General features: G+C 37.9%; 1 protein-coding gene across 3 annotated transcripts in view; it reads left to right on the top strand.

Moving 5' to 3' along the window:
* large2 (LARGE xylosyl- and glucuronyltransferase 2) overlaps positions 1-21,131 on the top strand; it is an 81,520-nt gene that overhangs the window by 13,450 nt on the left and 46,939 nt on the right. For 2 of the 3 annotated variants that reach the window (XM_051870906.1, XM_051870907.1), the window contains exon 2: positions 11,199-11,297. The exons of the other annotated variant lie outside the window; for it this stretch is intronic. The gene's annotated coding sequence lies outside the window, so the exon portion shown is untranslated. The remainder of the gene's footprint in view (positions 1-11,198; positions 11,298-21,131) is intronic. 3 annotated transcript variants of the gene reach the window in all.

Raw genomic sequence — 21,131 nt, 5'->3', positions numbered from 1 at the left:
TTTAATTCAGTGAATGGTGTCTTATTGCCCCTGAGATAAATATGGTTATGTGCATTTTTATTGATTTATTTTGATCTTCTGCAAGTCTGGTCAAGTAATGAGTAAAGAAGATGATCACGGTTGATACATCTTACAATGGAAATGGAATGTCAAGTTGAGTCCTTTGCATTGTGGGATATTTAGTATAGGCTTTCCAGGTCTTAAATAGCTCTGTTCCAAAACCCAGAGAGCTGCCATACCGTCTACTGCCAACATAGGCAGCTGTCTTTCAAGACTGGATCTTAAATTAAATAAAAAGCTCATAAGTGACCAAATCTGGAATGCTCTAAACAGACATACAATGCTAAGCATGATCTAGACTCTATAAGCATGAGCTTGATGCAGTGTTTTTTTAAACTGCCTTGTTTACGAAGTACATAATTGATGCTGCCTTAGGCCAAAATGGGATTTTTTTTTTTTGAAAATGGTGAAAATAAATTCAGATTCAAAACATGGCCCATGTGTAGTGCATTCTGTGCACAGTATATATATATATATCTATATACTGATCAGGCACAACATTATGACCACTGACAGGTGAATAACACTGATTGTCTCCTCATCATGGCACCTGTTAGTTGGTGGGATATATTAGGCAGCAAGTGAACATTGATGCACGTGGGGAGTGAAGGCTGGCCCGTGTGGTCCGGTCCAACAGACGAGCTACTGTAGCTCAAATTGCTCAAGAAATTTATGCTGGTTCTGATAGAAAGGTGTCAGAATACACAGTGCATCGCAGTTTGTTGCGTATGGGGCTGCATAGCCGCAGACCAGTCAGGGTGCCCATGCTGACCCCTGATCTGTGGGATGTGCTGAACAAACAAATCTGATCCATGGAGACCCCACCTCGCAACTTACAATACTTAAAGGATCTGCTGATAACATCTTGGTGCCAGATACCACAGCACACCTTCATTGGTCTAGTGGAGTCCATGCCTCGATGGGTCAGGGGTGTTTTGGCAGCAAAAGGGGGACCAACACAATATTAGGAAGGTGGACATGTTATGCCTGATTGGTGTATGTGGCAAACCCAAAGGTTGCGGGTTCGATTCTCAATACCAGCAGGAAAATGTATGTAATGTATGCCCTTGAGAAAAGGCGCCTAACCCCCAATTGCTCCTGGGGCACCACAGAGAATGGCTGCCCACTGCTCCGGGTGTGTGTGTCCACGGTTTGCAGTGTATGTGTTCACTACTCATTGCTTCTAATGTGTGTGCACTTCATGGATGGGTTAAATGCAGAGGACAAATTCCGAGTATGTGTTAACACCACCTCTTTTAATACTGAATACTGTGAAAAAAAGGGTTATGCCATACTGTGTGGCAGTACTTGAGAGGCCAGAGGTCTTTTCAACTACATCATAAAGACCCAAATACACTCCAGTCAACCCCTTAAGACTGATCACAGGTAAAGAGTTTAATGTGATATGTGCTGCTGTTTGTAACACTATTCATTTCTTGTTCTAAATTATTCAGTTTGTATGCTTACCTAGCCCTGTGGGAACTGTGTTGGAGGTATGTTTTGGACAGAAGGGAAATTTGTATTTTGGTTCTGTTCTGTATGTTTGTGTGTTTTCCTTTGAAGCCGTCTGTCTGGTTGTTGAAATCTGGAGGGTTTTTATCTACCTCCAGGGATTTAGATGCTCCTGCTACTTTCGTGAGCTTTAGCCATGTGGGATTTTCATCGTCTAAATCGGATTCATTCAAAAGTCCCTTGTCCTACAGATTTTCTTTTCATTTAAAGCTGAGAAACAGTCAATAAGGCAACCTGAGTGACAGTTACCTGAGTTATCTGTTGTATGACTATTATAATTCAAAATAACACAGCACATAGTGCCCTTTACGTCCACAGACACACCCCAGCTGTCACTGACCATTTTATGCCTTAACGGCACAATGAACTTTACTCAACCTCCCAGCACTATGCAGCCATTTGAGTTTTAGCACTGTGTCATAAAACTGCATCGACTCTGGATGGACGATGGTGCCTTTTGCTTTTTAATCCTTATGGGCCAAATCAATGTCTTTTGTTACAGCTCCTTATCGTTTCGGGGCAGAAGTCGGTTTTAAGGCTTTGGAGGGGGTTTACAGCCCTGCCTATGGTCTGAATGGACATGAGGCGAGGGGGGGTTCTCCATTAGAAGAGCGATAAAACTCAATAATCTTCCCATCGGAGTGCAGTATGGCCACAGGCTAAACACAGACAGGCAGCGTAATTAACTCTAAGCAGCCTTCACAACTGCATAGATCTCTTTAAATAGAGGAGCTAATGGCTATTGGGCGCTGATCTGATTTTGCCATTGGGACCTGATGGAATTGCGCTTGGGAGGTATAGGAGAATTTGAAAGTGGTGAGGAGAGGGAAAAGGCAGAGAAAGTGGGTGAGAGGAGCCAATTATGATTCCTGCAGGATTGGAACTAAAATGTTGACAATGAATTGAGCAGACTCTAGTCACTTGCATTTGGCTTCAGATAGTCAGAAAAACAAACATTCATCACTGTAACTCACAGTAATGTCGAGGGACAGGCATGATAGACGGAGTGTGGAAGCTGAGAGGTGCCAATTAGGTTTTATTTTATTAATTTTGATGTCATTATTTTGGTTCATCATTTTACCTCTATGCACAAAATTCACTTTCCTTTGTGCCTAAAGGAAAGTCAGTTTTGTTTAAGCCGATAGATGTGTTTTGGAACTTCTTAAGTCTGGTCAGAGATGGTCATTAGTTGGTTATTTGTTGGTTTTCCAAAACATGGCTACTAATTATGTTGGTTTTGTCAGCAGGAATCAACAAGATCTCTTTAATATCTCCTACAGCATGAGATAAACTAGATGGCAAATGGGATCTTTCTCCTGCTTCTCAGATGTTTCTCCTGAGAACAAGACACCAGGGTAACACTTTAGAATACTGTTCCGTCATTAATGAATAACTACACAGGAACAAATGAATAACGCAATGTTAACACTCTAGTAACTACTATTAACTAACAAGAAACTCTGAGTAAGTAATAGTGCTCAGTTAAATGTGGTAGTTCACTAATCAATAACTATTTTTTTCATCCCTCCCAGAGGACTACTAAGAACTACTATATACAGGTAATGTATAATTAATTCTAAAGTGAAGGTCATGGTAACCTACTAGTAATGACTCAAGTATTACCAAATCCTTCAGAAGGAATTACTAATCATTTGGATCAGTATTCTAAATTGAAAAGCATGATAACTCCCTAGTAATGATGACCAATGTCATTGTAAGCTTTTGAGGTTTTTCTAAGGTTTTGTATAGTAATTGCATCTGATGGATTTGGCAACACTTGATTCATTACTATCCAATACTTTACAAAAAAACTCAAATGACCTTACAATGAGTTATCATGCTTTTCTCTTTAGAAAGTTCTGTCAAAGTTCTGTCATGAAACTGATGTTGCAGATGTCGCAGGCTAATAGGTCCTTAACTCAATCTGCTTGCAAACACATCATTCTCTATAGGGCACAGCTGATTGATTCCTGCTGTATCAGTAGCCAATGAGCTTGTGTGCTCAACCTACAAATACTTGGTTAGCATTTGCCTTAGCAGTGCAGCGCACATTCAGAAACCTCCACCTTCCCCAGCTCCACCTGTATAAATCTGATACGGGTAATTCACGCAATATTGTACAGCAGCAGCATGTCATTCTTGCTCACTTCAGTGTGTCGTGTATGTATTGGCAGTAGCAATTCCCGAACTTGCTCTGCAACAGCAGAAGCAATAACCAACAGCAGCAGCAGCAGACCTATTCCTATTAACATTATCATATCCATTACTATGCCAAACACTCTGAGAGTTGTCATGACAGAAAAGCATTTACATGCCAAATTTTACATCAAAATTTCATTCAGATCGAGCTCATCAGTCTGATTATAAACAGATTATTTGGTAAAAACGTAGCTATTGTCATTGCAACTCTTTTTACTTTGTCCGGACCAGATTCAGAATGATGATCAAAACATTGATGAAGTAGACTGAGTCCATCAACACCCTCAAAGCTTCACAGTCCTGTACCTCTTTGTGGGTTCGACATTTCATTTGTAGGCAGTTTTGATTTATATGCTATTTAATGTTTGATCATCTCATTAGATTACATGTGCCTAAGCAATGCTTCTATCGCATGTTTCTGTTTCTTCTTGGCTTTTGTTTTAGATCCAGAGGTGCATTATTAATTCAGATGATCTGTAACAACGCCCCCTAGTGAAAACATGTATTGCCATAAAAACTTGTCAATGGCGTGGAAGCGTTGTGTCATAATGACGGAAAATTACGTCAATGGAAAGGAAAAAGTTAATGATAAGGATCATTAGGTCAAGTGTAGGCTGTCTATGGTTGCCAAGCAACTGAGCAGAGTTACATAAAATTCAATTGATGTACGGTCGCAAATGTGTGTATATCAGCTGTTTTATAACTTCTTTGAATGTTCCTCATGCAATCAGATTTTACAGCTCAGATATATCTCTTTTTTTCATGATCAAAGCACAGCGAGGTGTTGTAGGCCAGTTTTCAGGAGAAATCAGCATTAAAAATCATTTTTAATTATATTCTCTATACTATTCTTGAAAATTGTGTTTCACACTGGGCAATGTCACCTTCACCTGCCTGTGATGTTATTTTAAAAGGGAAATATTGGGGGCGGCTCATGTTCATTCAACTTCAAACATGTTCAGATACTTTCAGTGCTGGTGACAATTTTCCACAATAAGTGCCTGAAGGTCTTGAATAATGGCAGAAAACTGCTGCTTACCCCTAAGCTCAGTTGTACCTCGTACTCTAGTGAGATCTTCAGTATTTTTCATGCCCTGTGGGATATAGTCATGACAGGCATTTCAGTGCTGGTGTAGACTGCTATTTCCGAACATCTCTTCATTGAGTTTTGTCGTGAATTGCATTAGCGGCGTAGGAAGATAAAGCCATGTAATGGTGCATAAAGCGATGCAGATACGTTCATTAACCCGAGGGTCGGTCCTGAAAAGAGAACAGCCCGTTATCTAATGATGGTATTGTTCTACTTGAAGGCTGGGGCTGTCGTTTGTTGTTTAGCATTATTCACCGGAGCGTACATCTTTTTTTTTTTTTTTCTCTCCGTGAATTTTTTTTGTCCTTTCTTTTTCTTTACAGGCAATTTCTTCCCATCACAGCTGCAAATAGCTGGGGCTAATTCAGAGAAACGTGAGGTGTGTTCAAGCCATGATATCGTAATTTCCTCACACACATTATTACACGTTTATATTCTGAATATTATATAGCTCTGTTACAAAAATCCTAGTGAGCTTCCTTGCTGTCTACCAACAGTACACAGGCAGCTGCCTTTTAAGAGTCTGTTCGGACATGATTTGTTCTTGCTTTAAAAACAGCTAGATAAAATGCAATGATATTGAATAGAAGGCATTGGTAGGCATATTGACCCTTGTGAAAAAGAAGTGTGCTTTATTGTATTGAATGTGCTCTTGTAATGTACTTCAAATCTTAAAAATATATTTGGTCACACTTTATATTAGCTGTCTTTAACTACTATTTGCTTATATCAAAAAAATAAGTACAGTGTACTTATTGTGTTCATGTTGTGTTGCAAAACACTTGTGCTGCTATTGAGGTGAGATACGGGTACGGTTATAGACAGGTTTGGTGTTATGGATAGTTTTAACGGTTGGTTAAGGTGTAAGGGATGGGTCAACAGTGTAATTATAGTTGTAATTACAGAACATACAGCTGTCATTACATGTAGGTAGGCTATTTATTTTTTTAATAGAAATACAATGTAAAAACATGTATGTACATAAGTACATTGTACCAAATGATTAATTTAAATGTTAGTACATAGCAGTACTACAACTAATATGAAGTGGCACCGTATATTTTTAGGTCATTGTACTTTCAGATAATATAATATTAATGAAATAAACGACTACTTATGTGTACTTAAAGAGAGTACACTGACTAAGTTTCTTAACTTCTTAACGTATGTTAAGAAACATAGCCATGAAAGTGTACTCTCTTTAAATACACTTAAAGGGTTAGTTCACCCAAAAATGAAAATAATGTCATTAATTACTCACCCTCATGTCGTTTCACACCTGTAAGACCTTCGTTCATCTTCAGAACACAAATTAAGATATTTTTGATAAAATCCGATGACTCAGTGAGGCCTCCATTGACAGCAAGATAATTAACACTTTCAGATGCCCAGAAAGCTACTAAAGACATATTTAAAACAGCTCATGTGACTACAGTGGTTCAACCTTAATGTTATGAAGTGACAAGAATACTTTTTGTGTGCCAAAAAAACAAATAACGACTTTATTCAACAATATCTGGTGATGGGCAATTTCAAAACACTGCTCCATGAAGCTTCGAAGCTTTGCGAATCTTTTTCGAATCAGTGGTTCGGAGCACGTATCAAACTGCCAAAGTCACGTGATTTCATTTAACGAGGCTTCGTTACATCATAAGTGTTTCGAAATTTCAATGGTTCACCATTGGGGGGCGTCTTTAGCAGTTTGATACACGCTCCGAACCATGATTCGAATCAAAAGATTCGTTAAGCTTCGAAGCTTCATAAAGCAGTATTTTGAAATCGCACATCACTAGATATTGTTGCATAAAGTTGTTTTATAACATTAAAGTTGAACCACTGTAGTCACATGAATTCTTTTAAATACATCTTTAGTAGCTTTCTGGGCATTGAAAGTGTTAATTATCTTGCTGGCAATGGAGGCCTCACTGAGCCATCGGATTTTATGAAAAATTATCTTAATTTGTGTTCCGAAGATGAGCGAAGATCTTACCGGTGTGGAACGACTTGAGGGTGAGTAATTAATGACAGAATTTTCATTTTTGGGTGAACTAAGCTTTTTTAAAAAAAAATATATACTTTAAAAATATATACTTCTGGGATTGGCTTCTTTGTGGAGGTATCCTAGAAATCATTATTCTTATGGAGCCCACCTAGAACTGCTCTAGCATCAGATGCATGCCTAGGATGTCTTAAAATGCTAGAGTAGGCAGCTCACAAGAGTTTGAAACAAGCTCATGTTCACCAGTAAGGAAGAGCCCTGAGGAACCAAGGAGTTGTTGTAGGTCCTGGCTATTTAGTTAGCTTAGTGGCAGGGCAGCTGATCTGATTAGAGTCTGTTTGCCTGACCTCTGCCTCTCTAATGTATTCCACAGTGAGGTGTTTTAGATCGAGAGCGTGTGTTGGCATAGCTGCATAATACGGAGCCAAGCTGTGTGCCCGCACGCACACACAGATGTGTTGTTTGATTATGAGATTAAGACCCTCTCCCCAGCTGCTGGAGTTTCATTTGCCATGGCAACTCTTTGATTGACTAAAGATTGATTTGATGGATAGGAGCAGTCATGGCAGGTCACTAACAGAATCGGGCCTTTTGATTGGATGATTGACTGTTTTTTTAATGCTGATGACTTATGAAATGTTTGACTGGAGATTAGATTCTGGTATGCATATCTGGAAAGGTTCTCCAGAACAATTCTTGAAATTCCCTGCTCTATTTTTTTTTTCTTTGGCTTTATTCACACACTGTCTTCTATGGAAGCTTGTTTCCACCACGGAATAAAAAGAAAAAAGGATATCTCGCAATTTATCTCGCAATTCTGACTTTTTTTTCTCAGAATTGCATGACATAAAGTAGCAATTGCAAGTTATAAAGTCAGAACTGTGTGATATAAAGTCGCAATTGCATGTTATAAAGTCAAAATTGGGAGTTATAAAGTCAGAATTGTGTGATATAAAGTCGCAATTGCTTGTTATAAATAAATCCAAATTGCGAGATATAAAGTTGCAATTCTGACTTTTTTTTCTCCGAATTATGAGATATAAACTCACAATTGCAAGTTATTAAGTCCAATTCTGAGGGAAAAAGGATCTTTACACAGTTTATATCGCACAATTCTGACTTTATAACTCGCAATTGTGACTTAATATCATGCAAAATGTATCACTATTACATTTTATGTACCCATGTATGTTATATACACATTTATATAAATGAAAGTATGGTAATTTATATCATATTTTTATTTTATAACACTTTGGTATCAGGAGCACATATTCACAATTAATTATGACTTTTGCCTCAAACTCTTAATTTACTGCTTATTAATAGTTAGTAGGGTAGTTGTTGTAGCGTTTAAGTTTAGGGATTGGGTAGGATATGAATATGGTCATGCAGAATAATGCATTAATATGTGCTTTATAAGTACTAATAAGCAGCCATATGCAAGCTAATAAGCAACTAGTTAAAAGTGAGGATTGTTCCCCATACTAAAGTGTTACCCATATTTATTTACAAAAGTATAAAATGTCATCATATCTCAAACTTGAACACACTGCACTGTGTAAATGGAACCATACTTCATGGCTAGATGTCCCGTGTTTTTGTTTTTTATTTGAATAGAAAATCAACTTGACTGTTATTTATACAGAATTTGAGCTGCTACTGCAAACTGTTGTATGAATATAACAACTTGAGAGTCACACCTGCTAGTGAAAATGGTTGACAGTCCAAACACTGTCTGGGTGAATGTAGCTTTTGGCAGAGACGCTCTGCCTCATTTCGGTAATCTCCTCAGGGCAATAGACTACCTGTCCCCCCACACTGCAGAGAGATATCGTTTCCCCCAGGCTTTAATGACTCTTCCATTATTTTCCACTCTGGTCTCGTAATGACCCCTTATTATGCTGTTTGGACACAAACTGGAGTGACAGCAACGCAATTAAGAGTCACAGAAGACTTAGAATAACCCCACAGTTCACCTCAACTTCACACACTCGTTCCAGTGGACTGTTATATGGACATTGTGTTCAGCCCAATGTTTTATGTGTTCTTACTGTAGCATCTGGTGTCTAAATATGCCACATTGTTCAGTGCTATAACCCTTGTGAAAAAGAAGTACACTTTAGCAAACTTTTAAAGTCCCTCTGTAGTAATTTTATCCCTTAAAACTCATCTTTGATAACCAAAATTATATATTTAAACATTTTTTCCTGTGAAAAAATGCCTTAAAATAGCTTAAATGTAACTCTACACCCATGCCTCATTTAATAATTTGCCCCGCCTCCACTCACTCTCACGAGCTCAGACGAGATCCACTCGGTCAACTTACTGAGGTAAACGTTGCACAATGGTATCGCTTTTTTTCAACGTCGGACACATAAGGGTAATTAATATAATTAGTGTTTTGCTTGACTATGTTATCAAACAGCCAATAATGTGTTGCTAATGTTACACAAACCATATTCACATTCACGAGTCAGACAGCCGCATTCAACAGTCAGTATCCTTACAAACGCTTTGAACAACTCAGAACGTCAGTGGAGAAAGGCAGTTAGTTCATCATAAAATTGTAAATATACATCATACACCCGCCATATTGCTAAATCTACACGATTTTTCATATCTGCAGAAAAATATAACAGGCTAACCTTCTCTCGAGACTCCCTTGTGCGGTCAGTTAATGATATGTTAAAGCCCAACAGCACGTTGACGTGATTGGTTACAAGGTAGTTTGTGATGTCACAGACACCAGCGATTTCAAACCATGGGTCTTTGGTTTACTGCAGTTTTAAAGAGAAAATACTCAGCAATAGTGTTGACGTATGAATTTGCATGGTTTGTCTTAAAGCATATTAAAAACAGTCCTGAAAAGTAGATTGTCGGTCCTATAATTCAGAGGCCATTTGTCCAGATTCTGATTTGTTGTTGATTTTGGGTTTTGAGATGAGAGTTTTAGCAGACTAAATGATTTGCGTCCTGCATACATCACCAGAGAGAAGTCTCTGGAAGATCAAGTTATGACATTTTGATTAAAAATTATAAGGTCAATTTAAGAAAAAATGAAACATAGATAAATGGTTTGCAATCTATAACATGTATTTAGAACATGTCATTTCATGCTGACTTTGAAGTTAAAGTGTGTCATTTTTACAACAATACCTTCTCCTATTCTAGTTTAATACAGAGAGACAACTATATAATTCATAGGTTGAGTTTGTGTCCGAGGTGCTATTAAAAAACAAAACATTATGTGTTTGAGCAGTCTAACATGCCAACTGACTTAACCAATGGCATGGGTTTTGGGCGGAGCTACTGTTTACAGAGAAGGGGTGGGGCAGAATATAGTGTTTAGGAAACCTGTTTGGAAACCAATTTTGTAAATCTGCTGTACACCTATAGTTAGTAAGAGGCTGAACCTGTGTGCATCTCCAGTGTATGTTATATTTTTGATGCTGTTTCCTAGCTTAAGATGGTGGTGTCCCTAGCAGACTTGCTAACTAGCTTAAAGGAATAGTTACCCGGAAGCCATCATGATTTTTTTCCAAACCTGTATGACTTTTTATTCAGATATTTTGAAGCACCAAACAACATTGAACCCCACTGGCTTTCACTGTAAAAACATCAAAAAGACCAAGTGACCAAGTTTTGCTGGTAAATAGCATTTCTATGCTGGTCCACCTGCCAGCACCAAACCAGCACTAACCAGCATTTGTATACAGTTGCCATACTGAGCATTGCGAATCCCCCCCTATCATTTTTCTACAAGTGGTCTGTCTCCTCCTCTTCATACTGTCTCTGGCCTGCACGCTGATCACGCTTTCTCAGCTGGAGCTCTAAAATGTGCTATCCTCAGTTCAACAGGCTTTTATTGTAGGTAGGAGGACACAATATGTCTCTGCACAGAGAGAAACGGTGAGAGATAAAGCACGTTTAATTTACAGCCAAACAAACGTGTGAGTCAGAGCTACGTGCTGAAAAGGACGACATCCCGCAGAGCACAGATGCTGTATCAACTCATGATTTGTTCACAAAGTCCTGGGTTTGACCTTTCCTCTAGTCAACCTCAGTCAGTATCAATGATCTTACTTGTTAAGTTGCATCCAAACAATCTGAAGTGCTTTAAAAGAATAAGTTTAAGTGCTGGAAATGTTTCTTTTGAAATTGTGATTTTAGCAGCAAATCAAAAGTACCGTAGGCGTGTATGCATTGAGTTCTCTCTTGCACCCAAGTTACTTTGTAGCCTCGGTTTATGTAATATTTTAAGTACGATAGAAGCTGCATATTTAATGTGGTATATAAGTTTGAAAATCTAACAGTGTTTATTGCCTTATGTTACAGGATTCAGAGAGGTTGAAAGTAAAGGTTTCTCAGTGATTATTCAGTCTGGGTCAGCAGTTACGTCTTCTTGGCATCATAGATCTTCCAGGACGCATTCTGGTGAGTCATCAGTGGAGTTTTATATTGTATCATTTGAAATATTATTATAAAGGCCTTTTCAGATAGTTCTGAAGCACCGCCAAAGACTACTGGACAATTTTCATAATTACATGGGCAGTGTTGGGATAAAAAATGAGCAAGATGGAAAGGAGTGCATCTAGATACAATAAGATGCAAAAATGGTGGGTGCAGTGAAATTGATGTAGTATTTTGCATAATTTTTTATTATCAAATATGTTTTTGTCCTCATGACAACAAGATAATTTAGCTTTTTTTCCTTGCAAAATTAAGACAGCACTCTTTGCAGCACTCTTATTGTGGCAACCACAAAAATGCAATATGAACCAGTCTCTCTCTCTCTATCTGGGAAATGGCACCTATGATTAAAATGGATGGACACATGTGATTATTTCCAACATGTTTTATATTTCCAACATTTTTTTATGTTATGGTGGCTTACAGCAAGGAATATTTCCAACCCAGGCTCACGAAAAATGTGCCTGTGGCAACATTTTTGCAAAAATGATATTACGTTGCTACTTGCACATTTCACAGCAGTTTCGAAGTGAAATATCCAGTGATAGGTGCTAAAAAGAGTCTTTAATTTTCTCCAAAACAGATAAACATGACTTTGCCAATCTTTTATTATGTTTGTTCATACACGTATCGAGGCAGTTCGGGAATTAAATGTCTGGTGAGTGGCGCTAAAAGTTATATGTACTATCACATTTGAAAGTAACATACCACCTACTCTTGAATGAAAATTACCCCATAATATACTGACTTTCTTCCTTCAGCCAAACACAATCAGAGTTATATTAAAAATATCCTGGCTCATCCAAGCTTTATAATGGGAATGACTGGAGGATGAGATTTTGAAGTCCAAAAAAGTGCATTTATTGATCATAAAATGTACTCTACATGGCTCTGAGGGGTTAATAAAGGCCTTCTGAAGTGAATCGATGCATTTGTGTAAGACAAATATCCTTATTTAAAACTTTATAAAGTAAAATTTATGTATTTTTTGGACTTCAAAATCTCATCCTCCAATCACTCCCATTATAAAGCTTGGACGAGCCAGGATATTTTTAATATATCTCTGTTTGTGTTTGGCTGAAAGAAGATAGTCATATACACCTAGGATGGCTTGAGGGTGAGTAAATTATGGGGTAATTTTCATTTTTGGGTGAACCATCCCTTTAAATCCATCCTAAACCTAACCAATAGTGTTAAGAAAATCAAACACAAGATACAAATACATTTGCTGAAGCCACTTTACCTTGTTTTAATTAGCTTTGAGCTCTTTTGTCCAACTTGTAACCATACACTGGACCAGGTGCGGTACCGAGCAAATTTACTACATCGGAAAAACCATACATTTAGAGCTGGATATGTGATGCAAATATCAAATTGTATTAGTTTACAAATCATGCACTATTGTAAAAGTGTTTTGAGGTGATAACGTAGTATTGAGTAAGGAACTGTGAGACTTCATTAATTGATAATCTTCCCCTGTAATCATAATTTGTGTAAAAAGTAATAAAATTTGTTGGTTCCACATGTGTTCATTTAAGCTGGAAACCGCAGTGAAATATGTTTTTGATACATGCTTTTCCAGTGAGTCTGGGTTGAATATTTCACATACGAGGTTGAATTTTTCACATTGCCACATGGAGAAAAAATCATTATTTAGCCATTTTAGATGGTAGAAATTCTTCTGATTGTTCAAGTTTTTTTTTTTTTTTTTTTTTTTAAAGACACGCAAGTGACAGCAGATGTTTTGTTTAGTTGATGGTTTGATTTGAATTGTGCACTTTAGTTACACCAGTCCGGATCAGATAATCATTCTTACAGTTTGACTTAAACCATGTTCCTTTTAAAGTTGTTGGTCAGTGATTTATTTGGCGAGTGTTTTTGAAAAAGCACATCATCCCATCCTTTTTTTCTTTCTGCAGTTTTTCAGTGACATCCAGGACTTTTTGCATTCTAAATTTTGTAGTGTATGCTCAGTTTAGTGTGCATACTTCTTTCTTAGCAGCCCTGCCATGATACTATCTGCAAAGCTTTTCATGCGAAGGTCAAAAGAGCACATGATGTTTGTGTTGAAGCTCTGACATGAGTCATGCAAAAGCCACCTTCAAATGAAGATTAAAAAGCAATACTATGTCAGTACAGCAAATATTAAATAAAGTCACAGTTTATTTGCTCAGAATCAAGCTCGACATCGTCCTTCCTTAAGTGGTTGTCAGGGAAACAAATCACCTCTGTGCTAAAGCCCTAAACAACTCACTTAAATGTTATGTTTTCAGCATCTAAAGGGCAGAGATGCACACGTATATACTTTTATATCCACAAACAAACAATCCTTTTGCCTTTTTAACAGGAACATTTAAGAGGGTGCATTAGCCGAGCTCATGAAATATTGATTGTTGCGCATTATTTAGTTTTATCTGTGATAATGGCTTTTGGGTGCTTTGCCATCAGGCTCTGTAGAGGATCTGTTTGGTATCCGGTCAAGCCGTAGAATCTTCTGGATTGGAGTTCATGTTACATCCACTGTCAGGCAAAAGTGGAAAGCCAAATGCTTAGCACTGATAGAGGCAGTTGACCGTTCACCTCAAATGTTGCTTTTTCTTTTTAATCAAAAAGAACACAGTGATTCTTTTTGTCCTTGAACACAACACTCTGATGTTTCTAGAGTGTGTAGGCAGGTTGCTAGAGAATTAGTGTGTGTGGAGGTTGTGCAGACCACAGCCCACGGCCTACCATTGGCTTCGAGGAGGCTGAGAAACAATAAAGGGCTACTGAGAGGGGGCAGAGAACCCTGCTGATACATGCAGCATGGATTTCTATGCTGGTCCAGGTTGGTCTGTGTGGGTTAGTGCTGGTAATGTAAGATCAGTCTCTAAGCAATGCAAATTTTCTCTGGGAACCAGAAAGGACCTATTTTTACCAGTAAGACCATGCTGTTTACATGTATTGTAAAACTTAGCTAGACTTTCTGATGAAACTAGTTTCTTTCTGGACATCCTGCTGCTTCCCAGAGGTTAATGTTATTTGCTCAGAGATTGCTGTTCCAGCTGAGGAGACTTGGAGTTATTTTTTTTACAAGTATCAGCATTTTCTCAGGTTTATATCTTAGAAATAAATAGACAACTGAGACAATATTTACAACTGTAAGCTATCAAATTTTGTGGATATCATAACCCAGATCATTTATGGTGAAGACTAACTTGGAAGAATTTGATGAGAAATAAATGTTCGAGTTATCTGACTTTTAGGGCCGTTTTTGTCCTCAAAGTTGATGTGTTAGAAGCAGGAGAAATGGGCAAGTGTAAGGATTTGAGGGCCAAATTGTGATGGCTAAACATAGCATCTCCAAAGCTGGAGCTCTTGTGGGGTGTTCCTGGTCTGCAGTGGTCAGTATCTATCAAAAGTGGTCCAAGGAAGGATCAGTGGTAAACCGGCGACAGGGTCATGGGCGGCCAAGACTCATTGATGCATGTGGGGAGCAAAGGCTGGCCCGTGTGGTCCGATCCAACAGACGAGCTACTGTGGCTCAAATTGCTCAAGAAGTTAATGCTGGTTCTGATAGAAAGGTGTCAGAATACACAGTGCATCGCAGTTTGTTGCGTATGGGGCTGCATAGCTGCAGACCAGTCAGAGTGACCATGCTGACCCCTGTCCACCGCTGAAAGCACCAACAGTGGGCGTCAGACCTGGACCACAGAGGAAGAAGGTGGCCTGGTCTGATGAATCACATATTTTTTTACATCACATGGATGGCCGGGTGCGTCACTTACCTGGGGAACACATGGCACCAGGATGCACTATGGGAAGAAGGCAAGCCGGCAGAGGCAGTGTGATGCTTTGGGCAATATTCTGCTGGGAAACCTTGGGTCCTGCCATCCATGTAGATGTTACTTTGACACGTACCACCTACCTAAGCATTGTTGCAGACCATGTACACCCTTTCATGGAAACGGTATTCCCTGGTGGCTGTGGCCTCTTTTGCCACAAAGCAAAAATGGTTCAGGAATGGTTTGAGGTGTTGACTTCACAAATGTGAGTGTCTCTGCACATGCACCTGGAATTCACTGGTGGCAACACTCCTGAAGAAGAAAAAAGATGGAAAATGCCAATAAAATCAACGGAAGATTGTGTAAACAATAAAAAATGAATATGCGAGCAGGTCTGAAGGTATCTGCATTTATGTAACTCGAATTTGAAGGAGTATAAAGATGATGCAACTCTTGAGGAAAATGTTATTGCACATAGCTCAGGATCCTTGGAGTTATTTTTCATTTGAATATCGACTTTATTTCAGGTTCCTCCTAAAAGTCCTTAGAAGAAATAAAATAGACACAACTGAGACAGTTTGTTTACTTACAGTAGAAGTATACAGCTATAAAATTAGCTTCGCTCAGATCATTTGGCAAAGACTTACTTGTAAGTATTTGATGAGTAATATCGTTGAGTTCAACCTCTGACTTTTCATTGCAGACAATGTTAAAATTACTTTAAAGGAACTTTAAAGGAGAAACTCCTTCCATTTGCACTCCATTTTAAACTCTATTTAGGAGAAACCATCAAGATATTAAGAACCTTATTGAGAACATTAGCACAAGTTTCTTGATGTCCAATTGTAGCCTGTTCTCGGCCTGCTCTGACCTCTCACCTTCACCTGTGAGTCAGCAGACCTTCTTGCTCTCCCACAAGGTATACAGCGAATGCAAGAAAAGGCCATAAAATGGACCAAATAAATCATGTTGAATCTTAGAACCCTCAGGTTTCAAAACAGGATATGCTCTTTTGGGGTGTTTTATAGCCATTTCTAGTTGTTAAAGGAACTTTTATCCCAGTCTCCCGCCGGTACACCCTGTGTTAATACCTGGTGGTGCTCTCTTTCATCGCCGAATTGGATTGCTTAGGCCTTCGGCGGCAAAACTCGGATAAGCATGGCAGATGCAAGCTGTAAAGACTGTCCCAGGGCCGTGCTAGTGTGGAGCAGAGCTGTCTCTGACAGAATGAGAGATTGCAGTATAGTTCAGATGAGCCTACTGGAGATCACTTTGTTTTGAAGGGCGGTGAAGAGGAGGAGAACGCACTGTGATTCATGCTCCCCTAATGGAAAGCTCTCAGTGCCCTGGAGTACACACTTTAGTACAACACACTCACAGTTTTTCATCCACAGAAAAAAAAAAAAAAACCCTCTTCTTGTCCCCCCTTGCAAAGTAGAAGAATAGGGGAACCAATGGTGATAATGCTGCCTTTCCTCAGATGCAGGCCTGATCTTTAGACACCCTGTTAACCCTACCTTCTGAAAGTGGCCCGCTGGGATTTGGCTGCTGCTGTCATCCTTTATTGTAATTTGATGAAATTTAGCACCGTTAGCCTGAAATGCATCTCTGATCAAATTATAGAAGTTCAAACAGAGTGTCTTATGCAAATGTCTTCGAAAAAAGAGACAGAAGCAGATGCCTTTCTAGCCGTACCAGGTCAATTTATGGGGCTTTCAGCCGTGTCTTAGTGGAAGGAGTGTTCCCTCCTCTTTCTCTCACATAATTGAAGAAAAAACTCCTCGAAGCGTTTGACTGACATATGATCTCTAAGAGAGTTTTCGAACTTGAACTCAGACACCTTTAAAGTGAACTGAACTCGACCATCTCGGTGATAGTCTGAGTCAAGGGGTCAAGGCTTGGCTTTGACAGTCTGGTAGATGCCGTGACTAATTATGTGGTTACTTTGCAGCAGCATATTAAAAAACATCTTCCTTCAGTTTTATGCAAAAAAGATTAAATGAAATTGACAAAATCACAACAGCAATGTATGTTTATATGAAAAATGTTTTTTATGTTTTTTAAAAACACTTTTATCCTTTTTGTTGCTAATGCCTTTCAGCTGAGCTACAGAAATACATATTACTGTTGTATAATAATTTTCTATAAGTGCTGTCAAATCGATTAATCGCGATTAATTGCATCTAACATAAAAGTTTGTTTACATAATATTTATATATATATATATATATATATATATATAATATTTAAATATTATATGTGTGTGTGTGTTTGTATTATATGATATATGTAATATACACACATATATTATCACAATAGTTTTTTTATGTTAGATGCAATTAGTAGCGATTAATCGATTTGACAGCACTAATATATACAGGGAATCCAGACTATTTAAAAAAAAAAAAAAAAAAAAAAAAAAATATATATATATATATATATATATATAAAAAACAATAAAATAACTCAAAAATAACTACTACAACAATTATATATATATATATATATATATTTTTTATTTTTATTTATTTATTTTTTTTAAATAGTAAATAGGATAAATAGGATTCCAAAAAAAAATAAAAAATTTGTTATGAAGAGTTGACTTGGTCATAGTCACAACTACAATGTGTTCTGAGTCCACTTTTAAGTTCAAAGTCCCTAAAATTGCAAAGAGATATTGGTTCTTTTCCACTTGGTTCATGTTTTGGTCCACTGAATTTGATTTTGTTTTAAAGAGGGCTGTTGTGTCTATTTTAGTACTGCCCTGATATTTTTTTTTTTTTTTCATTAGAAAACATATCACACCCAAAGTGCTCAGTAATGTATCCTCAAACACAAGATGGCATCCAAAAAAGCTTTCATATCTGGAGTTCCTGCTAGTGCTAACTGGCTCCTCTGAGATCCAGCAAAATCCTTCAATGTCTAAGCTGAAGTGTGTGTGTGTGTTATTGATGTGTAGTGGTGAAAGAGAGTCAGAGATGCTGTTTGTAAATGAGAGATGACAGTGTGAGACATGACAGCTCCCTCTCGGTTTTTATCCTGTTCGTATTTTTATGTGCAAACAGGTTCATGAATAATGCAAAGGAAGGTTAAATGATGTCACAGATGCAGAATAAGCTCAGTGTTTGTTATTGAAATGCATGTGCTGTTTCCGTGAATGTGGGTGTGTTTACTGTGAGGGGAAGTGAGTGCATGAAGCCTCCTGCTATTTTGTGGGCTATGAAACTGGGAGACATATATGCCTCGCTTGGCTAGAGAGATCGAGAAGATTTATAGAGGCAAGTTAGTCTCAGCAGCCAGAGATGTAGCGTCTGAGTAGATGGTGAACCCAAGGTCTGGGTGAAAACAATATTGGCAGCTTCCCGTTCCCCCGCTCACAATCTGCTGTCTATTTACCAAGTCGAACTCCCAGGTTCAAAACACTGTTGTTATGTCGGAGCGGTTTCAGCTTTTCTTTGTGGAAAATGAATACATAAGAATATAGATTAAGATCTACTCAGGGTGAGATGGAAAGTCCAATGACCTTCAAGACTGCCGACTCATTCTTATACAATAGACTTTTTAAACAGCTTGTGAATGTATGTATCGACTTCTGCTGTGAAGCCCGTGTAGTCTGATTGGATCTTGCACCACACCATCTGGGACCAGAACAAAAGAAATTCCTCGTAAGTGGTCATGATTAATTCTCAGAAGGTCACAGCAGACGCCCAGCAGTGCTACAGCCCTGGACGTGATGTGTGAGCACCTTTCCAAAGCCTCCACAGCCATAATATGTGTTTGGTGCTGGTGCCTCAGACATCCTCAGGTTTCATTTTTCATTTGGGAAATTGCAATTCCCTGATGTCTCCTGGTATTCCATAACCGTAGGAGCCCTGTCAGGGAATAGTGAACATGAAGTCAGAAGAAGAACCTTTTGTGTATGAGCTCAATGTGACAGATGGAGATGGTGAGTTTGCATTTGTCAATAATTATTCAACCCAGTCTCATTAGAAAAAACATGTGAAAACTCCAAAAATGTACCTGTACATACAATTCACTGCAGCTTCCAGCTGAAATGAACACAAGTGGCAGCGAAACACCAACTAAGGGGCCGCTTACGTGACACCGTTTTCAACTAAAAATGGAAAATGTTTTATGTGTTTTGGCCGTTCATTTACACGACAACAGTGTTTTGGGGGCATGAACATGCAAACTTTTGAAAACATGTTTCAAAGTGCAAGTTTTTGAAAACAATACCATTATCATCTCTGTGTAAACTACAAAAACACAAATCTGTGAAAACGGTGATGGCATGCACATGCGTATTAAGTGTTTAGTCTATAGGTATGCGCATTTGGCGCGAGTGCTCTGTAAAAAAAATGCATATATAAAGTGAAATCGCAACCTAATGGCCGGGCAGCATAATACAATGTTTTTAGTCCTTTTTGCGGATTCTTGTGAATGGCAATTGTTTTGATAATGTTGTCATCTGTACAAAGAAAAAAACCTTTCCATTTTTAGTTAGGGGTGGGAAACGCAGGGTACGTCACAATATAACACGATCACGATACATGGCATACTATAACGATAATATCACGATACGGCGATTCTGTGATAATCGATATATTGCTAGACAAACCTAAAATGATATATCACGATATCTGTCTAACTATGAAAACAAAATGCCAGTGAAAAGGTTAAGTGCAGGTTCTCTCACTTTATTAAAGTCCAAACTGTTAGAAACAGCGCAAAAATTTTTCAGTCTGTAAATTACATTTAACATTTTAAGTGAATTAAACATTTTATGCTTATACTTTTTAAAAGCTTAAACTTTTCTTTGCATGTAAACTGACACATTTAGCTTAAGTTAACTGCTTATCAAATTGTTTTATATAAACCTGGTACGTTTAATAAATTACCAAACTCTTTTATTTAAACCTGGGAACATCTCAGTGTTTACCAGCTTCCTTAAATAATCCTGGGAATAGTGTTGTAAAAGGTACCGGCCTGGGTAACATTATTTGAAAATGTTAAAAATGTGATGATAGCAGCATAGCCAAGCATGTTGAGCACTGTTGAGCGGATTCTTAGTAAGGCTGGGTAAAAAATTTCGATTTCACGATTTTAATTAATTCTCATTTTTACGAACCGATATCGATTCTTAAATCCCAAGAATCGATTAGTCTAGTCTGTTTTCAGTTGATGAATGAACAGAACATGTAGCGCGCCTCCCATCCAATAAATCGCAATAATCTTTGTGCTTTGTAACTTTTGATATGAAGTGAAGTCTCAGATTTCAAATGACGTCCATCTTATTATAAGATTCAAAAAATAAATACCGTTTTGGCGCTGTTTAATGTGGCGTGACAGATCGCTTTAGCGCCTCAGTTAAAGAGAAGCGGCAGCACGGCGCGCATGTGAACATCTTCTTCTCCGCTTTAATACCAGTTACAGCGTAAACATGAATAAACATCTGAAGGTATGTTGAAAGATACAGTACAACTTACTGAAATCCGTATCATGTCTCGTGTAATAGCTCAATCAGTGTTTCAACCTCGGAAAGACGTCAATAAAACAGCTTGTAAACAATGTCACGTAACGTCACATTTACCTCAGAAAAACATATTCAGTGACCATAAACTCATTAGTCAGCTAGAAAAATGAACTCTAGAAAGTCAGCTATCTGAAAAATATAGCTATGCACCGTTACATATTCATTGTAATTTTTAATGTTCTTCAATATTTAATGCATGTTTGAATAAATCAGTTATGACAGCCACAATTTAAATGTTTATATTTCAAAAAATTGAATTGGAGTAGAAATATGACTATGTAATTCTAAATTTTAGTTATTATAAAAAACATCATTGAGTGTAATTTAAGTGTTTAAATATAAATAAGTTAATTATAAATAAGTTAATTTTAACAATATTATAGTAATGGTACCAACTGACTCCCATGTGTAGTTTACAGCATTAGTTGAGATTTTTTTCCTCTAGAAAATTTGCCATGTATTGTATCAGATATACTTCATCCAAAATAATTTATATCGAAT

Source organism: Ctenopharyngodon idella, chromosome 18 (genome assembly GCF_019924925.1).
Source record: "Ctenopharyngodon idella isolate HZGC_01 chromosome 18, HZGC01, whole genome shotgun sequence".
Taxonomy (NCBI): domain Eukaryota; kingdom Metazoa; phylum Chordata; class Actinopteri; order Cypriniformes; family Xenocyprididae; genus Ctenopharyngodon; species Ctenopharyngodon idella.
This window is presented reverse-complemented; position numbering and strand designations above follow the sequence as displayed.